The sequence below is a fragment of the Physeter macrocephalus genome, chromosome 12 (genome assembly GCF_002837175.3).
Source record: "Physeter macrocephalus isolate SW-GA chromosome 12, ASM283717v5, whole genome shotgun sequence".
Classification (NCBI taxonomy): domain Eukaryota; kingdom Metazoa; phylum Chordata; class Mammalia; order Artiodactyla; family Physeteridae; genus Physeter; species Physeter macrocephalus.
Window position 1 is genome coordinate 54,015,627 of NC_041225.1, and position 18,396 is coordinate 54,034,022.

At 39.7% G+C, this 18,396-nt stretch overlaps 1 protein-coding gene across 1 annotated transcript in view; it reads left to right on the top strand.

The window, feature by feature from the left end:
* The first annotated feature begins 13,670 nt into the window (after nt 1-13,670).
* VIT (vitrin) overlaps nt 13,671-18,396 on the top strand; it is a 125,222-nt gene continuing 120,496 nt past the window's right edge. The window contains exon 1 of the mRNA XM_028497146.2: nt 13,671-13,806. The gene's annotated coding sequence lies outside the window, so the exon portion shown is untranslated. The remainder of the gene's footprint in view (nt 13,807-18,396) is intronic.

The window sequence follows — 18,396 nt, forward strand, 5'->3', positions numbered from 1 at the left end:
TGATTCTTACTGGCTGAGCTGGGTGGATAGGGCCACCACAAATCAGGACAGGGAATTCAGAGGATGACAAGCTCCTTTGTGGACATTTTGGTTTGTAATGCCTGTGAAGTGTCAAGATGGTAATGAATAATGGCCAGGGGAACTTCTAAGAGTCCAGGCGGAAAGATTTGAAATATTCAGCACATACTTTGTACTAGTGTCTACGGAGGGCACGTGGGGTGAAAAGAGGCCAGGGCTAGACCGCTAAGGAATGTCACGTTTGAGGAACAGACAGAAGAGGTGCTTTCAAAGGAGAGTGAGAAGAAGCTACCAGAGCGCAAAGAGGTAAATAAATAGCCTAACACCTGCTGAGCCCAGTCATGTCACTAACTCAGTGTTTCAAAATACTTGGGAGCATCTCCAAACATGATTTTGTTTAATCAGGGAATCTGGTGGTCAACTGCACCCATTCTGGAATCTGTAAGACTGCATTGCCCTGTGACTCAGCCCACTAGCTGGACACCAACCACCGGCTTCTGCACTGTCCTGAAACCTAGCCTACCTGCCTTTGCTCATCTATTACAGTATTGGGAACATGCCGTTTTCATTTTCCCTGTTCTGCTAATGAAGTGATTATGTTCAGCTTTCATCATAATTAGCATTCATTTAGTTCAAGTGCTTTGTAATTAATCCCTCATGCTAATTAATCTTGTTATACATTAATACATCACAAAACATGCGAAAGCAAAACACTTTTCTTACTCGCAGATTAAATTAAGCTTCTTCACCCTAAAAGCAGAGTGGAAGAAAATGTAACTAGACAAATCAGACCACAGAAAACCTCCATTTGCTGAAAAACTGCTCTGGTCTGCATTAAATTTTGCATTCAGAAAATTGGAAAAATAAGCTCGGCCAAACCATACCTTGTCCCATTTTTCTCAGTTAGCAGGACATCCCTTCTCAACTAGCTTATGATTTAAAAAAATAAAGAGATTTTTCAGTACTCATTTTTATTCTTTATTCGAATTTTAAATGTGGAATTATCAGCAAATGCTGCCAAGGTAGGTGTTGCAGATTATGTTCTTTATTATTACCTTCCAAACAATAAACAGGCCTTACTTCTGTAAATCCTGCTTTATGATTTTATACAATCTCTTTCACGTATTTTTTCTGTTTTGATCCTCACAGAGACCTGGGGTGGAGACAGCACGGTCAGAAGAGAGGCTGTTTGGGTTTAAACTCTGATTCTGTTTCCCTAGCTATGTGGCCATAGGCATGTCACTCTCTGTCTTGTATTCTCATTTCTAAAATGATTGCTACTCACTGGGGTTGCCTGAAGATTAAATGAATTCATATATGCAAAATGCTTAGAACTGTGCCTGGTATAGAGTAAATGCTCAATAAATATTACCATTGACATTTGAGCAACGTGGGGAAGGGGGATGGGTTAGGGACAATGACTACCCTCCCACCCCTGTAGTCAAAAATCTGCAAATAACTTTTGACTTCAAAAAACTCTTAACTGCTAATAGTCTTTTGCTGACCAGAAACCTTCTGAAAACATAAAACAGCCGATTAACACATTTTTTGTAATGTTATATGTATATCTACATATATTTTATGCATTCATGACATACCTTTTTCTTAGTTTTCCGATATTTCTAGGCTATAAGGTTCGTCTGCAAGTTTTTTCAAATTGCCACAAATCCCAAAAAAGTTTTTTCTATATATTTATTGAAAAAGATCCGCATATAAGTGGACTCACACAATTCACACCTGTGTTGTTCAAGAGTCTGCTGTATTAATATGGTAGTCACCATTCTTATCAATGTTTCCTGAGACCAGAGGCACAGAAAGATAAAGCTATTCAAACAACACATAGCAGGACTCCTGTCCCTACCTATCAGGATTTCAGATGCTTTTCCCTCGGCCACTGGGCCAGTATCAACTGGGGCTTTGGGGCACAACCCAGTACCTTAGTGAATACCCCCAGAGGACTCTGGGTGGTGCTGAACCAAGGGGGCCTCCAGGATCAGAGTGCTGGAAAGGCCCCAACCGCACGCCTACCCCGTGAGAGCCAGGCTCTTGGCTGGCTAACCTCCAGCTCAGGGATGCAGCATAAACCTTGCTAATTATTTGTCCATCTAGATGAGAGTCACCTAACACACACTTCCAAATGGTAATCTGCCATCTTTTTCTACATTAAGACCCAAACATTATGACAAGCATGTTGGTCTGTGTGACCAGGGTTTGTGCAGGCATTCTTGGTGTCCCTTCCATAAGGGACCCAGGCCCTTTGTTTGTATCTCTTAAATGGCACTCTGAGCCCTTCCTTTATGCATGTGGCAGGAATCTGGTTTATCCCCAGGTGCATCACCTTGCCTTGCTCCCCACCAAGGCCTGGCTTCCATTTGCTTCCATTCATATGGATTTAGGAGCCAGCACAGTAGGATGCCATAGGAAAGCTCTAAAATCTATTCTGTACTTCTCCACAGCAGTTATACATATTAAGAAAAGGATCTGATTCCTGAATCCTCTGATCTTAACCAGAACAAGCCATATGATAATTATCATTAATAATAACAATTTGTATAGCAATTTGCAGATTACAGGGTCTTTTTTTTTAATCAACTTTACCTCATTTGATACTCAGAATGGTCAGGGAAATTATATTCCTCATTTTACAAAAAAAGAATCTGAATATTCAAGTGCTTAGTTTGAGGCTAAAGAGCCAAAAGACATGAATAAGGTTTCCTGATACAAATCTGATGTTATTTCTACAAAAACTCGTTACCTCTTTCTAAGTATGAAAGATATTCTGGGTATGAATTTTCCATTTGTTATGTCATCTTTTTTCCTTTTTAAAGATTTATTTTTTAAAATGAAATAATTTCAGATTTACAAAAATGTTGTAAAAATAGTACAATGAATTATGCATACAGTCAGTCTTCTCTATCCACGGGTTCCGCATCCACAGATTCAACCAACTGCAGATGGAAAATATTTGGGGAAAAAATTGCAGAAAGTTCCAAAAAGCAAAACTTGAAATTGCTGAGCACTAGCAACTATTTACATATTAGGTATTAAAAGTAATCTAGAGATGCTTTAGTATACAGAGGATGTGCATAGCTTATATGCAAATACTACACCATTGTATATAAGGGACTTGAGCATTCACAGATTTGGGCATCTGCAGGGATTCCTAGAAACAATCCCCCATGGATACGGAGGGATGACAGTACTCTTCAGCCAGCTTCCCCAAATACTAACATTTCACATAACTACAATACAATCATCAAAATCAGAAAATTAGCATTGATACAACATCATTATCTAATATTTAGACTTCATGTAAATTTCACCAATTTTCCCATTAACATATCTGATCTAAGATCAAATCTAAAATCACATGTTGCATCAACTGTTGTATCTCCTTAGTCTTCTTTAATCAATAACAGTTCTTCAGTCTTTGTCTTTGATGACCTTGGCACTTTGGAAAAGTACTGGGTGGGCCAAAAAGTGCCTTCAGTTTTTAAGTAAAAATAAAAGACACATTTTTCATTTTCATCAAGAACTTTATTGAACAACGTATTCACCGTTTTGTTCCACTACCTTCTGCCATTTTTAAGGCAACTTCGTAATTCCATCTTCCCAAAGCTTTTTATGTTTTTGAGCAAAGAATTGTTCCAGGTGCCTTTTACAGTCTTCCAGGGAATTGAAATTTTTTTCCATTAAGAGAATTTTGTAAAGACCGAAATAAACGGAAATCCGAAGGTGCAATGAATATGGCAGATGAATCACAACTTCCAAGCCAAGCGGTAACAGTTTTTGCCTGGTCATCAAAGAAACATGTGGTCTTGCGTTATCCTGATGGAATATTATGTGTTTTCTGTTGACTAATTCTGGATGCTTTCCGTCAAGTGCCACTTTCAGTTGGTCTAGTTGGGAGCAGTACTTGTTGGAATTAATTGCTTGGTTTTCCAGACGAGCTCATGATAGAAAACTCCCTTCCAATTCCACCATATACACATCACCTTCTTTGGATGAAGACCAGCCTTTGGCGTGGTTGGTGGTGGTTCACTTTGCTAGCCCCACTATCTCTTTCTTTCCACAGTGTTGTACAGTATCCACTTTTCATCGCCTGTCACAATTTGTTTTAAAAATGGAATGTTTTCATTACTTTTATTTATTTATTTTTTTTTTGCGGTACGCGGGCCTCTCACTGTTGTGGCCTCTCCCATTGCGGAGCACAGGCTCCAGACGTGCAGGCTCAGCGGCCATGGCTCACCGGCCTAGCCGCTCCACGGCATGTGGGATCTTCCCGGACCGGGGCACGAACCCGTGTCCCCTGCATCAACAGGCGGACTCTCAACCACCGCGCCACCAGGGAAGCCCTTCATTACATTTTTCAGTGGAGAATCACGTGCAGAAATATGGTCAGGAAGGTTTTTTTCATTTAACTTATGTGGAACCCAAACACAAAGTGATTCACATAACCAAGCTGGTGCAAATGATTTTCATGGCTTGATGTGGGTATTTTGAGTATGTTGGCTATCTCCCACATGGTATAATATTTATTGTTCTCAATTATTGTTTTGATTTGGTCACTATCAATTTCAACTGGTCTACTCGACCGTGGAGCATCATCTAGCAGAAAACCTCCAGCACGAAACTTCACAAACCACTTTTGACACGTTTGATCAGTCACAGCACCTTCTCCATACACTGAACAAATCTTTTTATGCATTTCAGTTACATTTTTACCTTTCTTGAAATAATAAAGCATAATATGCTGAAAATGTTGCTTTTTTCTTACATCTTCAATATTAAAATGGCTGCACAAAAATTCACCAATTTTGATGAGTCTTGTTTTAAATGTACACTGATATGACAGCTGTCACATAACAGTCTAACAAAACTGTTTTGAATGAAGTTAAAGACAACTAAGTACTACTAGAGCCATCTTACAGAAAAAAAAACAAACGAACTTTTGGCCAACCCAACACTAGCCAATTCATTTGTAGACTGTTCCTCTATTTGGGTTTGTGTGATGAGTCCTCATAATTAAAGTCAGCTATGCATTTTTGGAAAGAATGCTACAGAAGTGATGTTGTGTTCTTCCCAGTACATCATATTAGGAGGCACAAGATGTCAATTAGTCTAATTACTGATAATGTAAACTGTGATCACAAGGTTAAGTGGTATCTTCCAGGTTTCTCCACTGTAAAGATATTTTCCCCTATTTAATTAATAAATATCTTCTGGGGAGACACTTTGAGACTACATAATTATTCTGTTTCTCATCTTCTTTTCACCCACTACTTATTTGCTGAACAGTAATTTTCTATTTCCATCATTCTTTCTTCATTCATTAGTTGGAATTCTTTTCTAAAGAAAAACAGTTCCTCTCCCCTATTTATTTATTTATGTACAAACACAAATATGATTCCATTATAATACATGTTTTAATTCATTAATATCATTACTTGATTTGTTGTTCAAATTGCCCAGATTTGGCCATTGAGAGCTTCTTCAAGTTGGCTCCTGTATTCTTTTGACATGTTACCATCGTTTTTCTCACTAGCTCCAAAATGGGCCAGGTACATCTTGTATTTTCCCATCCCCAGCCCTAAAATCAGGTGTTTTCTGAGTGTATCTGATTTTGTTTATTGAAGAATGATATTTAGAAACAAAGCTTTTGTTCTGTATGTGCTCATTTGTCATGGGGCTTCATTGCCTCTAGGCATTCTCAGCTAGCAAAGCTAAGACACACACACACACACACACACACACACACACACACACACACACACCTATATAAATTTCTATGTTGGTAAATAGAGATAGTGTTACTCTTTATTTACTAATTCTTTTACTTTTAATAGATTTCTCTTGTTGAATTGCATTGGCTAACATCTCTAGTACAATACTGAATAGTAGTAGAGATAGTAGATATCCTTGCTGAGTTTCTGATCTTAGTGGAGATGCCTCTAGAGTTTCCCTTTTAAGTAAGATGATGGATTTTAGGACTAAGGTATATATACCATGTTAAAATATCCATCAGTTCTTATTTTCTTGAACATTTTTATCAGCAAGAAGAAATCCGAATCCAGGCAGAAGGTATGGGAAGGAAGACACAATGGCAAACATGGACGCTGATAAAATATGCCAGTGTATTAACTATAAAAATCTTCACACCTCTCTTCATCCACCCTTGCCATAGCCTTTCTATTGTCAGAGTCTCATTCCCTGCCCCTGGACTTTGGGGTTAGTCACTGTTTTGGCCAATGAAATGGCTAAAAAGAAATTACAGGGCTTCCCTGGTAGTGCAGTGGTTGAGAGTCCGCCTGCCGATGCAGGGGACATGGGTTCGTGCCCCGGTCTGGGAGGATCCCACATGCCGTGGAGCAGCTGGGCCCGTGAGCCATGGCCGCTGGGCCTGCACGTCCAGAGCCTGTGCTCTGCAAGGGGAGAGGCCACAGCAGTGAGAGGCCCGCGTACCGCAAAAAAAAAAAAAAAAAAAGAAATGACAGTGTGTCAGTTCTAAGACTAAATCTTAAGAGCCCTCACATATTTTCTATTGCCCACTTATGACTTTGCAATTGCCATGAGAAGAAGCTCTTCCCCTGCACAGCTGTTGCCCTGCAGCATGGGCACCCAAATAAATACATATTGAACAGAGGTTCCCTAGCCAAACACAGACCTATAATGAGAAGCAGATCTGTACAGCACAGCACAACACAGCTTAGATCAGCAGAGCCCCAGCTGACAAGTGTTCAGTGAACCAATCCTTTATTTTAGATTCCATTTGCTTACTTGGCATAAAAGGGAGATATAACGCCTATAATCTCTTGCCAACCATTTTGCGCCCTTGTTTTGAATAAGGTACTTTTGTATTTTGCTAATCTGCCAGACCAGCAGCCTTTAATGCTAGGATCTACGTTATAGCCTCCAGTTCCCAATACTATTCTTTAGGTCTTTGAATCTATTTTATGCTATTGCAATCACAGTGATTTATCTGCATTTATTTTTTGTCAGTTTGGCTTAGAATATTGTGGGTGTTGTCCAATATTTGATACAGTGGTTCCAGCTCATTTCTTTCAGGGAGGCATTTGGGAGTAGTAATCTTCCTAACATCGTTTTTTAAAAATAGCCTGAGGAAGAATATGAATTCTATTGGTCCACTATCTCCTGTGCACCATTAAGTTTACCTTTTGAATCATAATCAATAACTCCTATCTAATCTCTAATCAATTTTCCCTTTGATTTATTCTTAAGAACTCTTCTTTCTAGTTTTGGAGCCTTTTACATTCTTTGGCAAAATCTCTTTTGCTTCCTGTAGTCTACCATTTGTAGGTTATTCATGCTCCCAGTTTGGCTCCTTCAATTTTTTGAAAAACACGTTTTCCTTGTAATAACCTCTTTGCTTCTGGCAGATAGGGATAACATAAGTTTAACAAGAGTTAATTATGTTAGCAAATTTTCCATTCACACCAACACTATGCAAAACATGTGTACTAAGCAGTGATATTCAACGGTGTCCAGGAAACTGAAATAACATCTGGTTGCGATAAGCTTCTACCAGAGTGCAGGGAGATAAAGTCCCCAAACTGCTGTAAAGGAGTTCAAGGCAAATCATATTTCTATGAAAAATTGATGTAGCATCAAACATGATATAGCCTTAGACATTTCAGTGAGCTTGTGTTATGAAAAGTATAACTCTTGTGTTTTATACCTGCATGCAGTAAAAGTATCAGAAGTGTCTGAAAAGGCTATCTCATTACTTAGACTCTTAAATTGCCATCCTGCATTTTTAAAAGTCACATAAAATAATGGATTTGTGATATGAAGAATGCATTGATATCTCTGAGTTTTATCTCTGGAGTGAAAAAAAATGAGGCAGTATTTTAAAGAGTCACCAAATTCAGTGTTTATGACAATAATAAAAACTTTCAATAGAGAATGTTCTAAAAGAGATTTGAGTTTTTATACTGGATACAGTACAAGACTGAGACACTAAGTTTATGTAGTGACAAATAGTCATTTAGGAAAGAACTGATGCTTTCAAGCAACCACAGGTGATTTACAAGTAAACAGAATCTCAAGTAGTAATGCAGGAAAAACTGAACACCACAATTTCTGTTCTCAACTGGAAATAATCTAGAAGTTCAATTAATGCCAAGCAGCAAGCTCAAGGACACTTACCAGGAAGCTGTGATCTTGTTCTAGTTAAAGAATCTCAAAGATTTCACTGAAGCTATCAACTTGACTATTTTGTAAGTATTGTTTTGCTGCCGGGCTTGGGAGTGGAGTGTTGAGTCAGTTCTCAGCATCATCATCACTGGTCCACACAAGGCTCCAGGACTTTTGCTTTTATGTTTTTTATTCCATTTTATCCCAATTCTCCACTCCCATCCCCTTTCCCCACAGGCAAGCATTCTAATGTATTTGTAATCATTCATTTCGTTAATACTTATTGTATGTATGCCTATTATGTGTCAGTTCAAAGGGATAGGAATACATCAGTGACCAAAACAAAATTAAAAAAAAAAAATTAACCGCCTTCTGGGAACCTAGCTTCCAGTGAGGGATGCACAATGAAAAATTAAGTAGTAAATATTATTAAAGGATAAAAAATACTATGGGGAAAATAAAACAAAGAAGAGGAAGTAGAAATGCTGGGAGGTAGGGCTATTTTAAACAGGTTGGCCAAGCAAGGCCATACTCAGGAGGTGACGTTTGAATAAAGATGTGAAGAAGGTGAGCATGTGAGCCATGCAGATATGCAAGAGAAGCCCTTGGGAACAGCCAGCACAAGTCTCTGAAGTACCAAGGGTCTGGTGAGTATATATTCACTTATATATATACTCACATGCTCTTGCAAAATGTATATTGTTGTTTTAGGTGTATATATGTTAATTTTCATAATTCCATTTGTAATAGTCTGGGTTCTCCAGAGAAATAGAACCAATAGGAGGTATACACAGAGAGAGAAATAAAGATATAGATATAGATATAGATGATATAGATATACTATAAGAGATTGGCTAAGGTGATTTTTGAAGGCTGAGAAGTCCAAGATCCGCAGTCAGCAAACTCAAGACCCTGGAGAGCTGATGATATAGTTCAGTCCAAGTCCAAGTCCAAAGGTAGGAGAAGACCAATGTCCCAACTTGAAGACAGAGGCTGAGAGAAAGAATTCTTTCTTACTCAGCCTTTTATTCTATTCAGGCCTTCAATGAATTGAATGAGGCCCGCCCACATTGGGGAGGGCACTCTACTTTACTCAGTCTTCTGATTCAAATGCTAATCTCATCCAGAAGCACCCTCACAGACACACCCAGAAATAATGTTTAACCTAATATCTGGGCACCCAGTCAAGTTGACACATAAAATTAACCATCCCAGTATTGTATTGGTTTTCTCATCCTGTTTCTTACTTTTACTCAGAATAACGTTTTTAAGATCAATAGTTGTGGTAGGCAGAATGCTAAGATGGTCCCCACGACCTTTTCCCCTGGTACATGATGATGTTACGTTACGTGGCAAAGCAATATTGTGGATATAATTATAGTTACTAATCAGTTGACATTAAGATAAGAAGATTATCCCAGTGGGCCTAACCTAATCACAGGAGCCCTTTAAGAGCAGCTGTCTCTGGCTTCTTGCAAAAGAGGAAGTCAGAGAAAACCCAAGCATGAAAACAATTCAACACACCATGATTGGTTTAAGGATGAAAGCAGCCATGTGATGAGGAGTGGGGTGACCTCTAGGGGTTAAGAGCAGCCCCTGGCTGACAGCCAGCAAGAAAACAGCAACCTCAGTCCTACAACTGCAAGAAACTGAGTTCTGCCAACAGCCTGATTTGGTGGATTCTCTCCCAGAGCTTCTAGATAAGAACCCAGTCCCACTGACACTCTGATTTCAGCCTTGTGAGACCCTGAGCAGAGAACTCAGTCACACCATGCCTGAATTTCTAACCTACAGAACTACAAGATAAAAAATGGGTGCTGTTTTAAGAAACTAAATTTGTGGTAATTTATTACACAGCAATAGAAAATGAATACAGTAGTGTTGCTGTACATTTTATTTATTTAGAAAACACATGCAGTAGTGTTTTTTGCTTCACATGAGGCAAGATTCTAAGAACTTTACAAGTATTAATTCCTTTAATTGTCATAACTCAGAGATACCGGTTTTATCATTTTTTCCCATTTTACAGAAGAAGAAACTAAGAAACAGAGAAGTTAGGTTACTTGCCAAATGGCAGGTGCCAAAACCAACAGTCAAACCTAGGTGATGTGGTGTGGGATCACTGTTCAAACCCCGCATCTGGTTCTTTGCTTCTAGCTGCTGCATAATATTTCATACTGTGTATCTCCCACACTTAACTCTTAATTTTCTAGGGATGGACTTCTCATGGCCCTGCACAAGAAGCTCACCAAAGACTATCCCACAAGGAGTTTCATAAGTCCTAGGGTACACATGTAATGTGACTCAGTACTTCTGCATGGTTCTCTAGAATAATCCCATTTGTCCACACCACCTGCAGCCCATCAGGGCCACCATATGTCTGCCATGGGCATTTTCCAGTTTTGCAATTCCAGCCAATCTGATGAAAAGTGATATTTCAAATGGGTGGAAGAGCTAAATAGACATTTCTCCAAAGAAGACATACAGATGGCCAAAAGGCCCATGAAAAGATGCTCAACATCACTAATTATCAGAGAAACGCAAATCAAAACTACAATGAGGTACCACCTCACACCGGTCATAATGGCCATCATCAAAAAATCTACAAACAATAAATGCTGGAGAGTGTGTGGAGAAAAGGGAACCCTCCTACACTGCTGCTCGAAATGTAAACTGGTGCAGCCACTATAGAGAACAGTATGGAGATTCCTTAAAAAACTAAAAATAGAACTACCATATGATCCAACAATCCCACTCCTGGGCATATATCCAAAGAAAACCATAATTTGAAAAGATGCATGCACCCCAATGTTCATTGCAGCACTATTTACAATAGCCAGGACATGGAAGCAACCTAAATGTCCACTGACAGAGGAATGGATAAAGAAGATGTGGTAGATATATACGGTGGACTATTACTCAGCCATAAAAAAGAATGAAATAATTCCATTTGTAGCAACATGGATGGACCTAGAGATTGTCATACTGAGTGAAGGTAAGTCAGACAGAGAAAGACAAATATTATATGATATCGCTTATATATGGAACCTGAAAAAATGGTACAGGGACTTCCCTGGTGGTGCAGTGGCTAGGACTCCATGCTCCCAATGCAGGGGGCCTGGGTTCGATCCCTGGCCAGGGAACTAGATCCCATATGCATACTGCAACTAAGAGTTTGCATGCCACAACTAAGGAACCCACACGCAGCAACTAAGACCTGGCACAACCAAGTAAATAAATAAATATTTAAAAAATAATAATAAAAATATTTTTAAAATTAAAAAATAGTACAGATGAACTTATTCACAAAACAGAAACAGAGTCACAGACGTAAAAAACAAACTTATGGTCACCAGAGGGGAAAGGGAGGGGAGGGATAAACTGGGAGATTGGGATTGACATATACACACTACTATGTACAGATAACTAATAAGGACCTACTGTATAGCACAGGGAACTCTACTCACTACTCTATAATGGCCTATATGGGAAAAGAATCTAAGAAGGAGTGGATATATGTATATATATAACTGATTCACCTTGCTGTACATCTGAAACACATTGTAAATCAACTATACTCCAATAAAAATTATTTTTAAAAATATAAATAAATAATTAAAAATAAATTAAAAATTGAAATTTAAAAAAGTGAGAGAACTGAATTTCAAGGATATTTAAAGAATTTCCTGAGCTCTTAGAGATATTTTTAAATTAATTAATTAAAATTATTTAATCAATGTAAAAAAGTGATATTTCATTGCTTATTTTAAAGGAGAGTTTCTCTCTCTCTCAACATTATTTTTTATTGTGGTAAATATGTATGACAAAAATTTTGCCATTTTAACCATTTTTCAGTTAATTAATTCATTAGCATTAATTACATCCATAGTGGTGTGCAACCATAATTAGTATTTCAAAAACTTTTCATCACCGCAAACATTATTGTTTTTCGATTTGCATTTCGCTTTGAGCATCTCTTCATATGCTTTCAGTACGTTTATATTTGATTCTGCCTTATTCACCATAAGAAAACAAATTAAACTAATGAAAGAAAAGAAGCTCTAAACCCTAACATAGCACATTGCCTCAGAGTCAGACAGCCTTGAATTTGAACACCAGTTCTTGCCTTTTTCCAGGGCTGACCCTGGGAAAGTCACTTAATCTCTTTGAGCCTCAGTTCTCTTATCTGTAGTAGGGAAGTAACGGTACTGACCCCTCTAGGTTTTTCTAAGTATTAAATGAGTTGATATGTGTAGAAGGCTTATCACCATTCCCAGCATAAGTATTTCATAAATGGCAATTAGCATTATTATTATTAACATTAATAGTAATATTATTAATTATGTTTGGACTGCCATTTCATCCAAACCTTCCCAGACTCAAAGGGTGGGACAGGCCATCCTCCATGTGGCAGTATCATCCTTACCACCAATGGACCTAGGCTCAGGATTTTGTGGAGGAAGAAACAGGATTGAGAAATTATTTAAATGCAGAACCAAGTGGAGGGAAAAAGCTTCAAACCATAATCTTAAATAAGGAGCAATCCCCAGGCTGCTACGCTAGTAAGGAAGATTTTCCTCCTCGGGCTGGGCTGTGTGAGTGCACAGTCCCCAGCAGGCAGTGGACCGACTCTGTGCTCCCTCCCACCCTGCTGAAGAGAAGGAGCTGTCATACTGATAAACATTTGAATCCCAAGGAGCGCCAGATGTACTTTTTTATGGTCTGTTTTTAAGATGCTGTGATATGCTAATGTATGTTTTGGGTCTGAATCCCTTCAATTTAATTGATGACACTAATATGTAAGTAAATAAAATCCGGTAGGTTTCACTTATTATGTGAGCTATCCATCATTTGTTTTTTTGAAACATGAGTCAGGTTTTACTTCCCACTGTCATTATCTTGTGTCCTGTTCCCAGCAGCATAGACTACAGTCATTTCATTAAACTTGCCAAAATGTAGAAAGGACCGAAGCAAATTAAACCAAAAAATAGCTTTAACATGTAGGAAAGTTATTTTTACTCCAAAAATGAGAGTCCAGTAGAATCAGCTCAGTAATGTTTGCACAGTTTTCTTTCTTTATGCAGTTTAATCCAGCTGTTCGCTAACATTTGAAAAAGAGAAAATTTAATTGCCCTGCTTAAGTCAATTTTAAAGTATACTTAAAATTTTCCGTTTTATCTAGGTGCTTCTCTGCTACTTTTTAGAATTTCTAATTGTAGAATTTGCTTGCTGAAAAGGTGTGCTTTGGGCTAGAAAAGAATATTTAGAAATCCTTAACCGCCGCCCCCCACCAAAAAAAAAAAAGTGGGCGTGGAAATTTGAAAGAGTACCGCCTAATTCAGCACTAAAACCAGTATAAGAAGCAGTGTGTGTGTGTGTGTGTGTGTATGAGTGTGTGTGTGTGTGCATGTGTGTGTGTGTGTGGTATAAAATGTGCTTTTCAAAGTGCTGAGAGGCTGATGGGAATGTTTGATTAGCTCCTCTCAGAAGAGAAAAGGTGCTTGGACCTCTTCTTATTTCTTCTTTAGAATAATTTGGATGGGATCTGTGATGCAGAAAAGCTTAAGGAAAAAAGGATATCCATTCTCTGAGGTGGAAAAATTTTGAAAAAAAAAATTGCTTTCTTCAAACAAGGTATGTCTGATGAATTGCTAAGCTATGTAGATAGTTTGATTTCCATTCCTTGTTATGAAAACATGAAAAGGTATTTACCATTAAGAAACTAGAATACATCCCTTGACCAAGTAATCAGTCTGTACAAATTTCAGTTTCAGGAGAAGTGAGATGGGAGTGGGTGGTAGTTGACATCCTTGAAAACAACTAATATACATATATCAACTATAAGTAAATTGTGCTGAGATAAGATTAGAATAAGACTTTCACTGTATCTTTTAAACCAACTTAATTATGGTTAAAATAAGTTGAAAAGTATAATGCTTGTGCAGAGCTTTAAAGGACGTTTAAGTCTTGCCCTTTTTTATACTTTACTTCCTACGTGGAATACAGTAGCAACAGAACGAATTGCTTATAACAATGTATGAGAAAAGGATATGGGCATGTTAATGCTAAATTAGAAGAGAAATTATTTAATGTTGATCTATACTTCTCTCTATTCAGACAGATCTCGGAGGAATGTGGCTAGATGTGCAATTCTGTATCTTGTTTACACTGGAAGTGTTTTCTTAGGTTGAATGCTTCTTAAACTGATAAGCCCAAGAAAGGGCTGGCATTGTTAAGTCACTACCGTAGCCCAACTTTGCACAGGGAAACAGGATACGAAATCTCTTTTAAGAATGATTTGTGTTAAACCAGTATAAACATGAAATAAATGCCTCAAGCTCAGGTTAAACAGAGAGGATAAGATTGAATAATTAGACTCGATGGTTTGCTCTGAACAACCTACCGCATCTTTGCCATCCCCAAATGGTGAGGGGAATTCAAGATTTTCTTTGGGCTTATTGTAAATATAAAACCAGGCATTCTTGGCCATGGTGGTTATTCAAAAATGTGAGCACTAAGAAAATAGCATTTTGCCATTACGTTGTGTTGCAATAAATTTGGAAGTTTTCGTGGTAACTTTCTGAGGTTGTTTTTCCTTTGGTCTCTTGAAAGATGAAAATAGCCTGCAGCAAGGCAAGATCAAATACTATTTGTTTGTGTATTTTCATTGCTGTGTGTGTGAACTGCAAGCTACGCCGCCCATAGGAGAGCTGGAAGTGCCTCTCTTTTTTTTTTTTTCCTGTCTTTTATTTATTGAATTAAAATACCCTCTTTTGTAAAAGGCTTTAGACAAAGAATTGCAAGACTACAAGGGCTGCATTTTTAATTGCAATATGCTGGTTTCCCAGACTAAGCTTCATTTAAATATATCTTACACCTCACCACTGAAAGGAAATACATTAGGAACTTTGGAAATGCTTAATATCTATTCTGACATAGCATTTACTTTATGAATAGCGTTCAGAAGATCTAATTATCTTTTTTGCCAAGTTGCTGATCACATGAAGAATAGTTTCTTTCAGAGAAAATACACTGGGTTTGAGAATGGTTTATGAATAGCATCAGGAGAACAAAAATGCTTGTGCTGTTCCCATCTGTAATTCCTGTAAGACATACTGTATACAGGAAAGCAGTGCAGTTCAGTGCCATGTCCCAAGCCAGGAACCCTAAATTTCAGTCACAGCTCTGCCACTACCTAGTTGTGTTACCTTGGAAAAGTTGTGTAACAGTTTTTGACTTTTGTTTCCCCATCTGAAAAATAGAAATAGCAATGCCTGCATACACCCCCTCCCAGGACGGTCATGAGGTACAATATCGATTCTCAGTTTTAAAAGGGTTTTGAAATGTGAAAAGTTCTAAAAAAATTGAATCATTTTTCTCACATATTAAAAAAAAAAAAAAGACCGCATGGGAAGGAATCACTGATTGTAAAAGAAATGTTTCATGGCCTCCAGGATGTTCCCGTGACACATGCCCACGTGTGCGACTTGTCCTCTCCTTGCTAGTCTGGAGGCATGAGCCAGGTATCAAGAGCAGTGGGTGCAGAGCACACTGCTCTGTCACTGGGAGGGCATTCTAGCTGTGTGACCTTGGGGAGGTTACTCAATATTCTCTGTGTCTCCATTTCCTCACAAATGAAATGAAGAAGTTGGACAAAATAGTCTCTAAGTTTCCCTCCTAATCCTATGGTTCTATGCACTGGAACATCTTCAGTGTTAAGACACAGCCAGGCCAATTTCACTGTTGAGACTCTCCGTATACTACAAAATCAAAACAGGGTTATGGGGCTTCCCTGGTGGCGCAGTGGTTGAGACTCTGCTTGCCGATGCAGGGGACACTGGTTCGTGCCCCGGTCCGGGAAGATCCCACATGCCGCGGAGCAGCTGGGCCCGTGAGCCATGGCCGCTGAGCCTGCGCGTCTGGAGCCTGTGCTCCGCCGCAACGGGAGAGGCCACAGCAGTGAGAGGCCCGCGTACCGCAAAAAAAAAAAACAAAAAAAAACACGAGGGTTATGGAACCTATGGTATATTTAAAATGTTAATGTTTACCTAACTAAAGACTTTAACATACACAAAAATGAAAAGTAACATAATTTTATGTTAATGAAACATAATTATGTGTGTATACATATATATGTGTGCATGTACATTTACATATATCTATCCGTAGTGTACTGAGGAAGGACAGTTTGGTTCAAGTTGTATGACAGACTTCTTTTAGTTCTCTGGTATACTTCTATGACAGTATAACCTCGTGTCAAATATCTAAATTTAAGGCAAGGCCAAGTGGCCCTCCTATGCTATGGATCCTATGGGGGCTAGTCAGGCAGGAGGCTCTGCCACTTCTTAGATGTGTTAACTTTGGCAAATTTTGTAAACCCTCTGGGCCTCAGTTTTCTCATCTGTAAAAAGGGTCTATTATTAGTGGTTACCTTATAGAGTTGTGGCAAAAAGCTTCACCTTGTACCTGGTACAACTGTCAGTACCCAAATGTTAGCAAGTAATTTTTTAACATATGGGATTGGAATGAAGAACTCAGATCAGCTGTGAAACAAATCATTTACAATCTTCTTCAAACTTTTAAACATTAACTCTTTGGATGTAGTAAACAAACAGATATGTGGAACTATGTGATATTCATATAATTATTAGAAATTTGTTGCCATCTCTTCATCCAGAGGATCTGAACTAATCAATATTTCAGCAAATATTAAAGCAAGAGAGGCATCTTCTGTGATGTCTGTATTTTGAGAAACCCTAAAGGTCCCCCTCTGCCTGACTGAACATGCATCTCCCTGTGGTTTGCAGAAGGTGGTGAAATTCCTTGCACCCTGAACACACATACAGTGAGAGAGAGAAGTGCAAAGGGAGTTTGCTAGTTTTCACAGACATGAAAGTTCCCTGTGCAAGCGGCAGTGAGCAGCTTCTGCTCGTGCAGAGAACGGGGTGAGAAAGACGCGACAGACCAGGGCCAATCTAGGCTGCAACAGAAATGGCTTTCTGATAGTGCCAGTTCTTAAATTTTCATTGAGGCCCAGGAGTGCACACACATAGCCAGGGCCTGACTCCTACACTGGCCTGCACCACTGGGCTCCCCTGCGACTAGCCTCTCCAGCTGCGCACCTGCACCCCAACTCCCCTCGCCAGACTCCACTGCTCTGCACAGCCCAAGATGAGACCCTGCAGTGACAGGAGTGCCCGCTGACAACCAGGGGCCCCGCAGCTGCTAATGTGCCCTAAGGTGACCCCAGCCCTTGCTGCTGACCCTGGCCCTCGCCCCTACATGTGCGTCTGCAACTGGCCCTGCCCCTGGACACGCACCTGCAGTTGGTCCCGCAGCCCAGTGCATGCACACCCCCAGCTCCGGCCACCAGTACTGCCTGCCCTGGTCCCTAGCCACTGGGGGCGCCACTGAGGACCCCAACAGCCCTTGCAGCCACTATGGATCCCCCGCTGCGCTCTCCAGGGAGCACAATGCTGCTGACGCCGTGGCCTGAGCTGTCAAGCTATCACATCCCCTTGGACATGGAGGCAATACAAGCCCCATGCGTGGGGCCCTGGCCCACTTGACCCGGGTCACAGTACACTCCAGTGTGCCCCCTCCCACAGGCAAAGGCCTCTCCTTACAGAAGTCAGTCCATGAAGTCTGAAAGAGGTGACTGCTCCTTCAAATGCACTGACATCCACACAAGGCTACGGGCATCATGAAGAATCAGAGAAACACGCTGCCACCAAAGAAACACAGTAAACCTCCAGTAACTGACCCCAAAGAAATGCAGATACATGAACTGCCTGACAAAGAATTCAAAATAATTCTCCTAAAGACGCTCAGAGAGCCATAAGAAAATACAGATAAATAATTTAACCAAATCAGGAAAACAAAAGGAGAAGTTCAACAAAGAGATAGAAAACATTAATAAAGAACCAAATGGAGGGCTTCCCTGGTGGCACAGTGGTTGAGAATCCGCCTGCCAGTGCAGGGAACACGGGTTCGATCCCTGGTCCGGGAAGATCCCACATGCCGCGGGGCAACTAAGCCCGTGTGCCACAACTACTGAGCCTGTGCTCTAGAGCCCGTGAGCCATAACTACTGAGCCCACATGCTGCAACTACTGAAGCCCACGCACCTAGAGCCCATGCTCTGCAGCAAGAGAAGCCACCACAATGAGAAGCCTGTGCACTGCAATGAAGAGTAGCCCCCGCTTGCCGCAACTAGAGAAAGCCC